The sequence below is a fragment of the Lynx canadensis genome, chromosome D3, assembly GCF_007474595.2.
Source record: "Lynx canadensis isolate LIC74 chromosome D3, mLynCan4.pri.v2, whole genome shotgun sequence".
Lineage (NCBI taxonomy): Eukaryota > Metazoa > Chordata > Mammalia > Carnivora > Felidae > Lynx > Lynx canadensis.
The window spans coordinates 555,694-570,198 of record NC_044314.2 but is presented as its reverse complement, the minus strand read 5'-3'; the positions used below and the strand labels follow the sequence as shown (position 1 = coordinate 570,198).

At 52.1% G+C, this 14,505-nt stretch overlaps 1 protein-coding gene across 1 annotated transcript in view; it reads left to right on the top strand.

Moving 5' to 3' along the window:
* The window catches only part of PARD6G (par-6 family cell polarity regulator gamma), a 91,955-nt gene that overhangs the window by 41,416 nt on the left and 36,034 nt on the right, over positions 1–14,505 (top strand). The window lies entirely within an intron of this gene.

Sequence of the window (14,505 nt, the reverse complement as noted above, 5' to 3'; positions counted from 1 at the left end):
TCCCCTCAGCCTTGGCCCGCCCTGGGCTGCAGTTGGGGTGGACATTTGGTTGAGGCCTCTCGGTGGGGGGGGGGGGGGTCCCTGCCCATCCCCATGTGACTTCAGTGGAGAGGTCGGCCTCAGTGACCCCAAGAGAATAATTATCGATGCCGCTTATCTGCAGGAGCACGTGCCCTGCCACAGGACACTTTGCGTGTCGGTGTCTCCTGTAGAGTGCCCTTTCACCTTTGACCTGAGCACCACCCAGGGTTTTCCAGCTTCCCTCGGTGGTTGCACAGAGGTTCTTTGGTTAACACGGAGAATATAAAGCACACATTTTCGATGTTCAGGATCACCAGTGGGCGGAGTCAGAGGATTCGGGGTCTGGGAGACAGGTTGTCTGGGTGAAGAGGGGAACCCCCACGTGGGGAAAGTGTAACCTGGACTGTGTCTCTAAGGAACAAGTCCTCGGGGTGCCGCCCCCCCCCCCCCCCCCGCCATTGCCCAGTGCGCAGGCACGAAGGGTAGCAAACGCTAACAGAGCCTCCTGCTCCGTCGGGATCACAGGAATTTGAGGTTGCTGTAACGCTAAGGGGTTGTGTAGTCCAGCCCCATGACCTACAGGTGAGGACACAGGCCCTGCACGTGGTGCTGCAGATCTAAGGGGCTGCTGATTCCACAGGAGGCGTTGCTGGGGTTCCTGCTGACTGCCAGGCGCCGCTGAAGTTAAATCTGCCCTAAACCCTCACTGCTTTTCAGTCTTCATGCCCGGTGCTGCAGACCCCGATAATGCTCCCGTGCCCCCCTGCTGCCAGGGTTGTTCTCCAGATGCTTTGCCTGGCCTGGCCAGTGACTGCTGAGCATTCCTAGGACGGGTGTGGGTGGGGCGGAGGGGGGTGACAGGCTGCACACATGGTGTGTGTTTCACAGGCGTTTCTGAGTCGGTGTTACAGACAGGCACTCGTGAGCCCTATTTTCTGCACGTGGGCAGTGATTTTCTTGTGTGGGCTGCAGGGGCCAGTGAGGGTCCAGGGGCTGTGCGGTCGTCACGGACGAATCAGGGCACCCTCGCCCACAGACCCCACAGCACCCTTCCTCCTGCCCACCACTCCGCCAGCCCATAATGTGGGGCTGGGCTGTCTCTTTCACAAAGGAGAACCTGAGCCCCAGAGAGCTGCCAGGGTCCAACCTGTGCCTGGATCTGCCTGTCCAAAGCCTGTGCTCTTGTGTCTCCTCCCACGGCCGTAGTTGCAAAGAAAGCAAGCCCTGGGCACACGTACTGCCCGGCACATGGGTTAGAGTCTCCGTTTGCCTGAGGGGGAACGTCAGGAAATGGCCTAGGATGGCAAATTCCTTGGATGACAGCATCTGGAGGGTGAGCCAGCGTGCATTGTGGCTCTCTGTCTGCCCACCAGGCGTGACCCCAGCCAGGACTTTCCTGGCCCAGATGGTTGTTGCCGCACTGGGCAGCTTCTTAGAAATGCCAGGAAGATGACGCGTTCCAGGGGTTTCAAGACATATTAAGTGGACAACACAGAGTTCAAAACTGCGTGTGCTACCTTGCCCTCCGTAATGGAAGGCGACGGTAAGAATCTGTGTTCATATTTGCTTACATTTGCATAAGTAGACTGCAGATAAATAAGCTAAATAAACTGCAAAAATCACAACGTTGGGTGGGGGTGGAGAGTGGCTCTGGGTTTGGGGGTTCTGTTTGGGTGATGAAATGTTCCGGAATCAGTTACATGGCTCTGTGAAGCACCAGAAACTTGATTTGCACACATTCAGCAGTGAACCCTGGTAGATAAATCACATACCGTGTGATGTCTCGGTCCAGCTGCTTAAAACATCTTCCTGAAGCAGCACCGCGTTTGGCTCGGAGCCTCCATCCAGTTATTTGACACTAGCTGAATTCTTGGCGTTTTGCCCCTTTGCTCCAGAAGGAGATGGAGGGGGGAGGGGCTCCCGTGAACCCTCGTGGCCCCAGGAAGGACTGGGGGCAGGGGCTGCACCCCGAGCATGGTGAGGAGGCGCCTCGCGTGTGCTGCTACAGCTCTCGCTGGTGTCCGTGCGCAGGAGATGTTAGTGCAGGAGCAGAAGACGGCAGAAGTTGGCGGTCTCCTTGGTGGGCTCAGAGGAACAGAGCCGTTGGCCCAGTGGCCCTCCCCTTAGGACGGGCTGCTCCTGCGGGACTGGGCCTTGGTGGAGTCAGGAACCGCCTCTCTGGGGCTTCTGCCATCCCCTCGGAGAGGAAGGAGGGTGGTCGGTCCAGCGCGCCAGCCAGGCCTGGGCTGTTAACGCTGGCATGAGAACCACTGAAGGAGGTCCACTCTAAGTACAGGCTTTCCTGCCAGCGGTTATTTTCGGCTGTTTCGATTACAGTTGTCCTCTCCGGTAACTGCCATGATGTTCCATAAACACAGGCTGAAGCACAACGTGGCTGCAGGGCCAGGGCTGGGCGGGCAGACACGTGGATGGTCCTGCTCCTCCTGGAGGTGACAGCGACCCTGTGAGGCTTCAAGTAGAGACTCAGAGATTGAGCCAGTGAGTGGCAGCCATGGCCTCCGACTCGGTGGATGCTGTCACCGATGCACCCTCTGTGGGCACCTGAAACTGCTCTGTGAGCTGGGGACGCGCAGCTGCAGCCGATCACCCAGCCCAGGCTCTCCGGGCCCCACCAGGCTCGACCGTAGGTTAGGCAAGCTGGCTTTCCCGAAATACCCACTGTCCATTGTGCCCTGGCAACTGCAGCGCAGAGCAACTGGCATGGATGCCGTCCTGCTTCTGAGACAGGCTCCCGAGAAGCTACGGGAAGTCAGTCGACGATTTCGTTGGGAATTGGGAGGGGTTCTCGTTTCTGCTTTCCCATCTCCTTTCTCCTACGCCACAAACAAGGCTTCAGTGTCCGGTGTGGAAGACAGAGGGCGCTTCTCCTTGGGAAGGGGAGGGGAGGGGACAGGACCCGAGTCACTTTGGCCACCAGCAAGGTTGGGTGGGCCTGCTGAGGCGAGACCTGCTGCTGGTTGTTATTCACCACTGGGGATGCCAAGTGCAGACCGCGGGCCAGGACAGGCCAGTGTTCTTTGTCCCTGGTTGGAACGGAGGGTGCACAAACCATCGCTTCTGGGTCTCAGAAGGTGGCCCCAGAGGCCTGGGGGACACCAGCTCCATGTCCTGGTGCCCCCTCACTGTGCCGGTAATAGCTGGGCCCCTGGAGCCATGGGAGCACTCGTGCCCACTTCCCAGTGGTTCCTCGGTCCAGTTCGGGGACACAGGACGAAGCGGCGTCTGACTGCTTTACAGCAAAGACTTGGGAGGAGCAGGAACCCTCTGGAGTGCAAAGGGTTGACTGAGTCCACTTCTGGCTTGTGAAGTCTATTGTCTGAGATCAGCTCTGTGTTTCTGTTAGTCTCGCTCCCTTGGAAACACCCCTGTCCTCCACTTCCTGGGTTAGCCTTCGCCCTTCAAGGGGACCACAAGGGGAGAGAGCCCCAGCTTCTCAGCTCACCGGCCACGCCGCCCTGGGCAGTCCCCTTCATCTCTCTTGTAACCCAGCGTCCTTCCTGTCAGACTCAGAAATGTTCCTGGCATATCAGCTCCAGCTGCTGCCACCCTCCTTCCCCTTCCTGTGGCCCCTGGAGCAGGTGCGCGGAGCTGTGGGTGCAGGAGGTGGGGCACAGGTGCCCCAGGACCTCCCTGAGAATGAGCTGCACCCCTCATCAAAGCTGGTCTTTGGGCCCCCCGTGTGCATGGTCCTCACACTGCCCATCACATGTGTTCTGTCTGCAGGACGACGTTCCTTCCACTCCGGAGCGAAACTTAAGAACCAGGCTTCACTGTTCTTAAGTTTCGCTCTGGAGTGGAAGGAACGTCGTCCTGCAGACAGAACGGTTCCATATTGAGCTCTCAGTGGGAGACACCTGCTGTGCAGAGCTGTGGGGACTGCCCTACGTCCATGGGGGATACCATGAGAACTCTTTTTTTATTATTATTTAAATTCAAGTTAGTTAACATACAGTGCAATATTGGTTTCAGGAGTAGAATTTAGTGATTAATCACTTGCATACAGCACCCAGTGCTCATCACAAGTACCCTCCTTAATACCGGTCCCCTATCTAGCCCATCCCCCACCCACCTCCCTCCATCAACCCTCAGTTTGTTCTCTGTCATTAGCAGTCTCTTGTAATTTGTTTCTCTCTCCTCTTGTTTCCTCCCTTCCCATATGTTCATTGCTTTTCTTTCTTAAATCCCACACATGAGTGAAATCATATGGTATTGGTCTTTCTCTGATTGACTTATTTCACATACTGTAATACATTCTAACTCCATCCATGCCATTGCAAATAGCAAGATTTCATTCTTTTTTATGGCTGAGTGGTATTCCAGTGTGTGTGTGTGTGTGTGTGTGTGTGTGTGTGTGTGTGTGTGTAAACACCACATCTTCATTATCCGTTCATCAGTCAATGGACATTTGGGCTCTCTCTGTAGTTTGGCTATTGTTGATAATGCTGCTATACACATTGGGGTGCATATATCCCTTTAAGTCTGTATTTTTGTATCCTTTGGGTAAATACCTATAGTGCAATTGCAGGATCATAGGGTAGTCCTATTTTTAGTTTCTTGAGGAACCTCCATGCTGTTCTCCAGAGGGGCTGCCCCAGTTTGCATTCCTACCAACAGTGAAGAAGTTTCCCCTTTCTCCTCATCCCCACCAACATCTGTTGTTCCTTGTGTTGTTAATTTTAGCCATTCTGACAGGTGTGAGGTGGTATCTCAATGTGGTTTTGATTTGTATTTCCCAGATGATGAGTGATGTTGAGCATCTTTTCATGTGCCTGTTAGCCATCTGGATGTCTTCTTTGGAAAAAAAAGTCTATTTGTGTCTTCTGCCCATTTCTTAAATGGGTTACTTGCTTTTTGGGTGTTGAGTATAATAAGTTTTTATAGCTTTTGGATACTAACCCTTTGTCAGATAGGTCATTTGCAAATATCTTCTCCCATTCTTAGGCTGCCTTTTAGTTGCGTTAATGTCTCCTTCATGGAGATAAAAGGCTCCTGTGCAGAAGTTTTTTATCTTGATGAGGTCCCAGTAGTTCATTTTTGTTTTGGTTTCTCCTGCCTCTGTCGATGTGTGTAGTAAGAAGTTGCTCAGGCTGAGGTCAAACAGGTTTTTGTCTGTGTTCTCCTCTAGGATTTTGATGGTTTCTTGTCCCACTTTTAAGACAAAATTCATCCATTTTGAATTTATTTTTGTGTATGGTGTAAGAAAGTGGTCCAGTGTCATTCTTCTGCACGTCACTATCCAGTCTTCCCAACACCATTTATTGAAGAGACTTTTTTCCATTGAATATTCTTTCTTGCTTTGTCAAAAATTAGTTGACCATCCAGTTGTGGGTCCATTTCTGGGTTTTCTGTTCTGTTCCATTGATCTATGTGTCTGTTTTTGTGCAGGTGCCATACTGTCTTGATGACTACAGCTTGTAATATAGCTTGAAATCCGGAATCATGATGCCTCCAGTGTTGTTTTTCTTTTGAAGATTGCTCTGGCTATTCAAGGTTTTTTGTGGTTCTATACAAAATTTAAGATTGTTCTAGCTCTGCCAAAAATGCTGGTGCTATTTTGATAGGGATTGCATTAAATGTATGTATTGCTTTGGGTAGTATTGGATGTATAGAATTTATAGTATTGAAGTATAGAATGCTTTCCCATGTCTTTGTGTCTTCTTCAATTTCTTGTATAAGTGTTCTATAGTTTTCAGAGTATAGATCTTTTACCTCTTTAGTTAGGCTTATTTATTCCTAGGTATCTTACTGGTTTTGGTGCAACTGCAAATAGGATTGATTCCTTAATATCTTTTTCTGCTGCTTCGTTATTAGTGTATAGAAATGCAAGATTTTTGCAGGTTGATTGTATATCCTGCAACTTTGCTGAATTCATGTATTAGGTCTAGCAATTTTTTGGTGGTGTCTTTCAGGTTTTCTACATAGAGCATCATGTCACCTGCAAATGGTGAAAGATTGACTTCTTCCTAGCCAGTTTGGATGCCTTTTACTTCTTTTTGTTGTCTGATTGCTAAAGCTAAGCCTTCCAGTACTGTGTTAAATAGTAATGGTAAGAATGGACATCCTTGTCTTATTCCTGACCATAAGGGAAAGGCTCTTAGTTTTTCCCCATCGAGGATGATACTAGCTGTTGATCTTTCAGATATGACCTTTATGATGTTGAGGTATGTCCCATCTATCCCTGCTTTGTTGACAGTTTTTATCAAGAAAGGATGCTGCATTTTGCCAAATGCTTTTTCTGCATCTATTGACAGGATCAGATGGGTCTTATCCTTTCTTGTATTAATGTGGTGTATCACATTGATTGATTTGTGAATAGTGAACCAGCCCTGCAGCCCAGGAATAAATCCCACTTAACATGGAGAATTATTATTTTAATGTGTTCAATTCGATTTGCTCCAATCTCATTGAGAAATTTTGCATCCACGTCCAGGGCTATTGGCCTATAGTTCTCCTTTTGAGTGGGGTATTTGTCTGGTTTTGGAATCACGGTAATGCTGGCTTCATAGAATGAGTTTGGAAGCTTTCCTTCCATTTCTTTTTTTGGGACAGTTTGAGAAGAATAGGTATTAACTCTTCTTTAAATGTTTGGTAGAATTCCCCTGGGAAGCCATCTGGCCCAGGACTTCCGTTTTTTGGGAGACTTTTGATAACTGATTCCATTTCTTTGCTGCTTACGGGCCTGTTCAAATTTTCTATTTCTTCCTGTTTCAATTCTGGTAGTTTATATGTTTCTAGGAATTTGTCCATTTCTTCCTGATTGCCAAATTTGTTGACACATAATTTTACATAGTATATTCTTGTAATTGTATTTCTGTGGTTATAATCTCTCTTCTTTCATTCATGATTTTATCTATTTGAGTCCTTTCTCTTTTCTTTTTGATGAGTCTGGCCAGGCGTTTATTAATTTTGTTAATTCTTTCAAAGAACCAGCTCGCAGTTTCATTGATCTGTTCTACTGGGTTTTGTTTGTTTGTGTGTTTTGTTTCTATATCATTTTTTTCTGCTCTAATCTTTATTATTTCCCTTCTTCTGCTGGCTTTAGGCATTATTTGCTGCTCCTTTTCTAGCTCCTTTAGGTTTAGAGCACAACTCTTAATTGGATTCCTGCTCAATTTCTTACGTTGGTTCTAAGACCAGAAAAGATAAGACATTGACCATGAGGTAGATTTTAGGGACTGGGGGTGAAATGCTTGTTAGCGCTCAATTACAGATGAGACTGAGCAGCTACCTGGGGTTAGAGGGTGAGTGTGCATGAGTGTGTGTGTCCTACTATAACCCAGAGTCTTTGGTTATGTGCCTGGAGTGATTTTGCTTCGGGATGGCATGACGTTCAGGTAATTTTGGCTCCAAATTTAGGGAGATAGGAAAGACAAAGTTAATTTACTTTCATTAATGTTAGTTTTTAATCCCTTCTTCCTAATGTGTTAAAAGTCAAAACACCTTCTGAGGACATAATTGGCCATTCAAAATGGATTTGTAAGTAGATACCCAGTGGCTTAGGCACCTGTGTGCACCAGGGAATTCATTGCTCATACTAGCCAAGTGAATCAGCACTCACTAGACTTTTACTAGTTGAGGTAAATTACTGGCAAATATCCAGGCTGCCCACCTAAAGTGTACAGGACCTTGCAGATCATCATAGACTACGATTTTCTTTTCTTTCATTTAAAAAAAAAATTTTTTAATGTTTATTTATTTTTGAGAGAGAGAGAGAGAGCACACGCAAGCAGGGGAGGAGCAGAGAGAGGAGGAGATACAGAATCTGAAGCAGGCTCCAGGCTTGGAGCTGTCAGCACAGAGCCTGACGTGGGGCTTGAGCTCACGAACCGTGAGATCATGACCTGAGCCGAAGTCGGACGCTCAACCAACTGAGCCCCCCAGGCGCCCCTACGATTTTCTAATAGTACTCCAGAAAGAACAGTTTCCTTGAGTCCAGAGCAGGACCTGGGAGGATAAGAGGGCCTGATGTAGACGCGTGCTCAGCCCTGTGTTGGATCCTGAGTGTCGGCAGGGCACTGGGAGGCACCGGATCCAGGCACAGATGATGAGGGGAAGCCCCAGAAAACAAGCCCAGACGCCTGCTCCAGGTTTATCTCCGGGCTTGGCCTCTCTCCTCACCGTGCTGGAGATGGCTTGTCTGCTGAGGTCTTGGTTGTGCCTTTGCCAACTCAGAGGACTGGACGGGGGTCTTCCCCACCCAGGGGAGCGAGGCCCCCTGTCCACAGGTCGCAGGGAGGGAGGGTCTCGTCAGCCGAGTGAGGAAGGCGCAGGCTCTCAGGGCTGCCCGAGGTGGTGGCCGTCACTAAAGTGGTGGCTTGAGGGTGAAGGAGGCGCTTTCCTCGTTCCAGACTGGTGTCATCTGTCACCGTGGCACCTGAATCTCTGCCTCCATCCTGCCTCTCAGTTGCTTATCTGGTAAAGGTGCCATTACAGCTAATGAAACAATGTTGGTGAAGTGCTGAGGCTCCTTGGTTCGTGTGAAGCATCACCGAAGCCACGCGAACACGGGCTTCGTTTCACCACTCTCCTCCCTTCCACGGACTGAAACCAATGGCAGATGTTTGTCACCACCCTGGGAATGCTGCTGCCTCTTCTGCAAAGCCCGAGGCTTCACTGCTGTCGCCTCCGAGACCTTCACAGAAGCTGGGATAGAACTGTCTGGAATGGCCAAAAGTTCCAAGTTTGTACAAAGTAGGAGGAAAAGAGCCTTCCGCACAGTGGATGGCCGCCGTGGTCAGAAATGCACTACAAACCAGCACGGCTGTGATCACGGCACCTCAGAGGAGTGGGGGTGGGTGGGGGAGGTCTGCAGTCGGCCAGGCCTTCCCAGGTGTGGCAGCCCCTGTCCCCCGCCATGAGACCCGCAGCCTGGGGACAGGCGTGGAAATGGAGATGCGAACATATCCAAGAAAGCGAGGCAGGCACTGGGTCGTGTGGTTTAATTCCCTAGCAGTGATTTTAGTCCACTTGGGAAGGAGAATAGATTAAAAGTCAGGAGACGGTTAGGATCTCTCACAACTCTTTTCCTTAGGAGGCGTTCTGAGACTGCAGCACCAGGGAAGCGTGTGCTGTTGGCCGGTGAGACCGAGTGCTTCTGTTTCCTCCAAAGCTGGAAGGAACCATTTTATTTTGTAATGAAGTTTTCTGAACAAAGACTTTATTGAGATATAATTTATATATCACATAATTCACCCATTTCAAATGTGCAGTTCAGTGGTTTTTAGGGTGTTCACAAAATTGTGCCACCATGAACAAAATCAGCTTTAGAGTCTTTTCGTCACCCCAAAAAGAAAGTCTGCACCCGTTAAGTTCTTTCTCCCCCAGCCACTGGGCTGGTCTCCATCTCTGTGGATCTGCCTGTCCTGGACATTTCACGTAAGTGAACTCGTGCAGTACGTGGTGGTCCGTGACTGGCGTCTTTCACTCCACACCGTGTTCCTCAAGGGTAACCGTGAATGACACTCCATCGTGTGGATGGGCCACGGTCCGTTCCATTCCTTCACTGATGGACACTTGAGTTGTTTCCCCTTTTGGCTGCTGTGAACATTTGTGTACAAGTCTCTGCACGCGGGGTTCCATTCAGTCTGGGGGTTCCTCGAAAGCGTGAACAAGGAGTCACCACGTGACCCAGCAGCTCGCCTTGGGGGTCACTGTTACTTCGTCGTCTCCCCCCTGGGCACCTCCCACGTCCTTTTCTCAGCTAAGTGCCCTGACTAGAACCTCCAGGGCAGCATCCCGTCCAGGAGCGGACGTCCTCGCCCTGCTCCTGACCTTCCTGATGGAGGCTTCACCTTTCACCATCCCCGTGACTATTGCCGTGGGCTCTTCATGAATGCCTTCTATTGGGTTGAAGGTCTAATGTTTCTTTCTTGCATCAGGGGTCAAATGCATCTGGGGGAGGGTTCTTAATTTCATCTTGTTTGAGAAATAAAACGGACCAAGGAAAACAGAGCTACTGAGCACTAACATATTCACAAAAAAAAAAAAAAAAAATCAATAAAATCAGGGTTTGAAGCTCTTTCTGTAGCGTCAACCTTCACTGAACACGCATCCCTGGAGTTAAGAGTTTAGGTCTGTGTCTGTACAAGTGGCTTCTTTAACTGCTCGGCGCAGATGAGGATGTGTGAGTGGATCTCCTGACTTGGAGAATTTTAACTTCATGCCACAGCCTTTTGTACAGGATACTCTTTTCTCCCCACCCCACTTTTTCTTTTTTTTTTTTTTTTTCCTTCTTTCTTAAAAGAAGTGTAAGAAGTCATTGAGGTTGGTTTTGATATGGAAAGATCGTGCTGACTGGTTTACTAAATTCAGCTTTTGTGGCCTGAGGGCTGGTGGGGAGCTAAAGCCAAAGGAATGTCTGTAGAAGGAAGGAGGTTTTTCCCCGTTATTCATAGCACAGGGACGGAAACAAAGGATGAAACCATTCAAGGCCACACTGGAGGCCCTGCGGGAGCCAGGCCTGCGGCGTATGCCCTCGGGGACCAGTGAGAATTGTCTCAAGGGTGCCGGCAGTCTGTCAGTTGGTTGTTTTAGTTTTTACAAGAACCATTGGGAAGACCAGCATATTTTCCCCCCTCTGCTGTTTGTGTCTCTGCCCAGTGCTCAGTCATGGCTAGTTTCACGGAAGCTTCTCGGGTCTGGAGGTTCTCATTTCTTCGATGCCTCCTTCCGACGGATGCGGGCATGTGGGCCGGTCTCCAGGGAGGACCTCTGAGCCTCCCCTCTGCGCTGATGGCCGCTGGCTGGCCCCCAGGCTCGGGGGATCTCTGACCCATGGCTGGCGTGCTGCTCCAGCTTTCTGGCATGTGGTGCCCTCGACTACTGCACAGTAGACTAAGGCTGTTTATCACCTCCCAGGTGATTTCAGGGTAATTGAGAAAAGTGTTGGATTAGCGCCCGTTTTTCCAGTGAGAGCTGTCTTTATGCAGTTTGTGTCCTTCTGAGAACACATTGGCCAAAAACATTAATACCTTAGAGTGTGAATTAACTTTTAGTATGTATTTGCAGATATTATTAGAAATAAGTTTAGAGTTGAGGTATCAAAATGTGTCAAGGTTGATCCCTCGGCCATTAACAAATAAACGTGTTTATCGTCAGTAGAAGCTGAGTTCTCTAAGATGGTTCCAGAGCCCAGAGCCACACGCAGCACCTGTCCTGGCTCCTTCAGGCCTTCCTTGAGTGCGACTGGGAACGGAAAGCAGGGCTGCTACTTGTCTGAGCCACCCAGCAGAGTGGCCAGGCGTTTTGGGAGAGGGACTCCGCAGTTCAGGGTCAAAGGCAATGTCACACTGTGGATGCAGGAGGACCTCGAGTACTTTGGGTGACATGGCCAGCAGATGGCAGGACACCCAGCCGCAGTTTCCCTCCTAGCACAGGTGAGGAGCAGAGAGGCAGATACAGGTGTGTGAGAGCTCTGGCTCACCGGGGCTTCCCACCGGCGATATGCACGTGGTCCCAGGATCTTGTTAGGGTGCAGGTTCCATCGAGCCAGGCCAGCTCTGATTTTGCTCATCTCGCTCCCTGGGCAGCTTCACAGACCAGCCTGCACAGCAAGACCCTGCAGCGGCTCACACAGGGCCGGCTTGGTTCCACTGGGAGGGGCGACACCAGACCCCGTCAGAAAGGCCAGGAGTAGAAGACGGGTCCCAGTAGGGGCCACGCTGTCATGAGAATGGCCCAGCCCTCCCCTGCCGGCCTCCCGTCCCAGCCTGCCATAGGCCCGGACCCAGACTACACGCCTTGTGTGGACGCTGGGGTAAGAGAAGGGTCACTTCTGCAGGCAGCTGTGTGGGCGCTCCGTGTCCCGAGTCAGAACCCAGGATGGCTGGGGGTGAGTTCCCACGGAGGCCCAGGCTCAGGTGTTCTGAAGGCTGCTTCCTACACCACCCCATGTGTTCCCGTGTGCACACTGCGGCTCCCAGAGACCCGGCCGGGGCAAGGACAGCCACATGCCCGTCACCTGCCCTCCCGGGGCTCCTCCATTGTGGGGATGTCGTGCCTGCTCCCGCCCCAGGACCTGGTTTCTCCCGCTGACCGTAGCCTGGTCTTCTGGCCCATTCCCTGTGTGTGGCCCACAATCCCTTCCAAGCCTGAGAAAGGCTCCCAAGTGCCAGGCTCTTGGGCAGTGGACAGACAAGCCCTCCTGAGGCTGCAGCCAGGAGACAGGAGCACAGGTGGCTGCAGGGAGTAAGGGAGGGGGGCTGTCCAGATGTGGTTTAGGTCAGGGGCCCACCTGCACTGCACCCTCACAGTGGCCCAACCACACACAGACACCACAGGGCCACACTGGTTCTCTCGTTCGACCCATGTTTTCACACAGTGACTGTTACTCAGTTTCAGGCCTCTGGGCAGCCGGACTCTGCAGGGGGCCACCTGCCACGTGCTGGACATGTGTGCACATCAGGGGTTGTACCTCGGCACTGCCGCCTAACTCTGCTGTGGGGGCATCCTGCGTGTGTGGGGTGCTTATCAGCACCCCAGCCCCCTCCCGCATGATGCCAGTAGCACCCCCAGTTATGACACCACGTGTCCCTTGGGGTCAGGAACCTCTGGGGTAAGTCATGACTGTTCCCTGGGTGTCCTTTTCGGTGCTGTGATGAGGAAGGGGCTGGGCTTACAGGCTGAGGGTCTTGCTTCCCCAGGAAAGGCCAGCCCCCCACCCCAGACCCCCCTGGCTCTCAGGCATGTGGAGCATGTGCTGACGTAATAGGCTGGAGCTAGACCAGTCTTGCTTCTTACAGAGATCAAGAGTTCCTACCATGCTGACTACCCCATCACTCTGGCATCATAGAGACAAATAGTTGTTGTTTTTCTTAATGTTTACTTATTTTTGAGAGAGAGAGAGAGAGACAGAGATAGAGATAGCATGAGTGGGGGAATGGGGAGGGGCAGAGAGAGAGGGGGACACATAATCGGAAGCAGGCTCCAGGCTCCGAGCTGTCAGCGCAGAGCCCGACGCGGGGCTCGAACTCACGAGCTGTGAGATCATGACCTGAGCCGAAGTCAGACGCTTAACCGACTGAGCCACCGAGGCGCCCCAAGACAAGGAGTTTTAAAAATGAGCCGGTCCTTCCGGAAACTTCCAGGGGCCATTTGCATGCCCCAGCCCCTGGGGTGGTTTCCAGCTCTGCTGCAGGTTAGCATCACAGGGGAACTTTAGGAGAATAAGGACACCAAGTCCTGGGCCCACCCAGGGGCTGGCTCATGCCCACGATCGTGTTCATGATCAGTCAGGAGGGCCCAGCGTCCCTGCCTACTGTCCTGTCCCACACCCTACCGGGAACCTCCCTGCACAGGAGCAGGTCAGCAGGTCTGCCCAGGACTGTACCTCCCAGAGCAGAGCAGACTCAGAGCCTTGACTCTGGGACCACCAAACTTGACTGTCCCTTGTCTTGAACACGACTTTGGACCCTGCCAGAGTCACGGCGCGCAGTCTGGTCAGACTTCTGCCTCCGTCCACAGGGAGGGGCCCGGTGGGCGCAGCTCTGCCAGCCGGGCCCCCACCTACTGCTGCTGTCTCATCAGTCTCTCCCAGAGTCCTTAGCTGGCTGCCAGGAAACCCGCCTGCACATCGGAGGCTTTGGCACAGCCTCACAGGTCGCAGCCCATGGGAACATCCGTGTTAGAGCCTCACCCCTAACCGACGCGTGCGATCAGTAGGATCGTTTGGGATCTGTGTTGCCCCAATCATTTGCTTTCATGGGACGGCACTCCCCGTGGTAGCGATGACCACCAGGCTTCAGGGGTAGCCATGGACTATTCGGGGTAAGCCCTAGCATTGTTCTCTGCCCCGGCGCTCACTTATCCAATGAGAAGGTGCAGCCTTGGGGGTGAAGCGGCTGTGCCAAGCCCCAAGCCCTGGGGGCACCCGTGCCCGTCTGCTGGCTGTCCCACGGCCAGCACAGGGGCCCCACTCCCAGCTGCTGGCTGGCCTTTCCCCCTTGGATCTGGCCGACGCCAGAAGCGCAGCCAGCCCAGCAGCTGAGACTGCATGCAGGGAGGCTCAGGGGCAGGAGGAGGCTCCAGGGCAGGGGAGGGGAAGCGTGGCATCGTTGGGGGACTCCACTCCCGTCCGCCCGCTGCAGTGGTGTTGGGGGGCCAGGACACAGCCCTGGCGGGGGAAGGAATTTCCCTGCACCGGCTGAGTGGGCAGGGGCGTGTTGCTGCAGTTCGAGACATGTGGCCTCATTGTGAGGGATGATATCATCTTGCCCTGGCCTAGCTGTGTGTCTGAGGCTGCCCCTCTGAGACACACCTGAGTGATTTCAGCTCCCAGCGATTACCCAGTAAAAATGTTCGCCTCTAGTTACACAAATATGGCCGCGGTCATGCTTCCAGGCCCTCCCTTTAGAGGCTCGTGGGCTTGGTGCCGGGAGGTTTGGCGAGGAGTCTTCCTCCGGCTCCTGTGGGCTTGAGGCAGGAACGGCAAGTCCCAACTGGGGTTTGTAATCAGCCCCCCCCCCC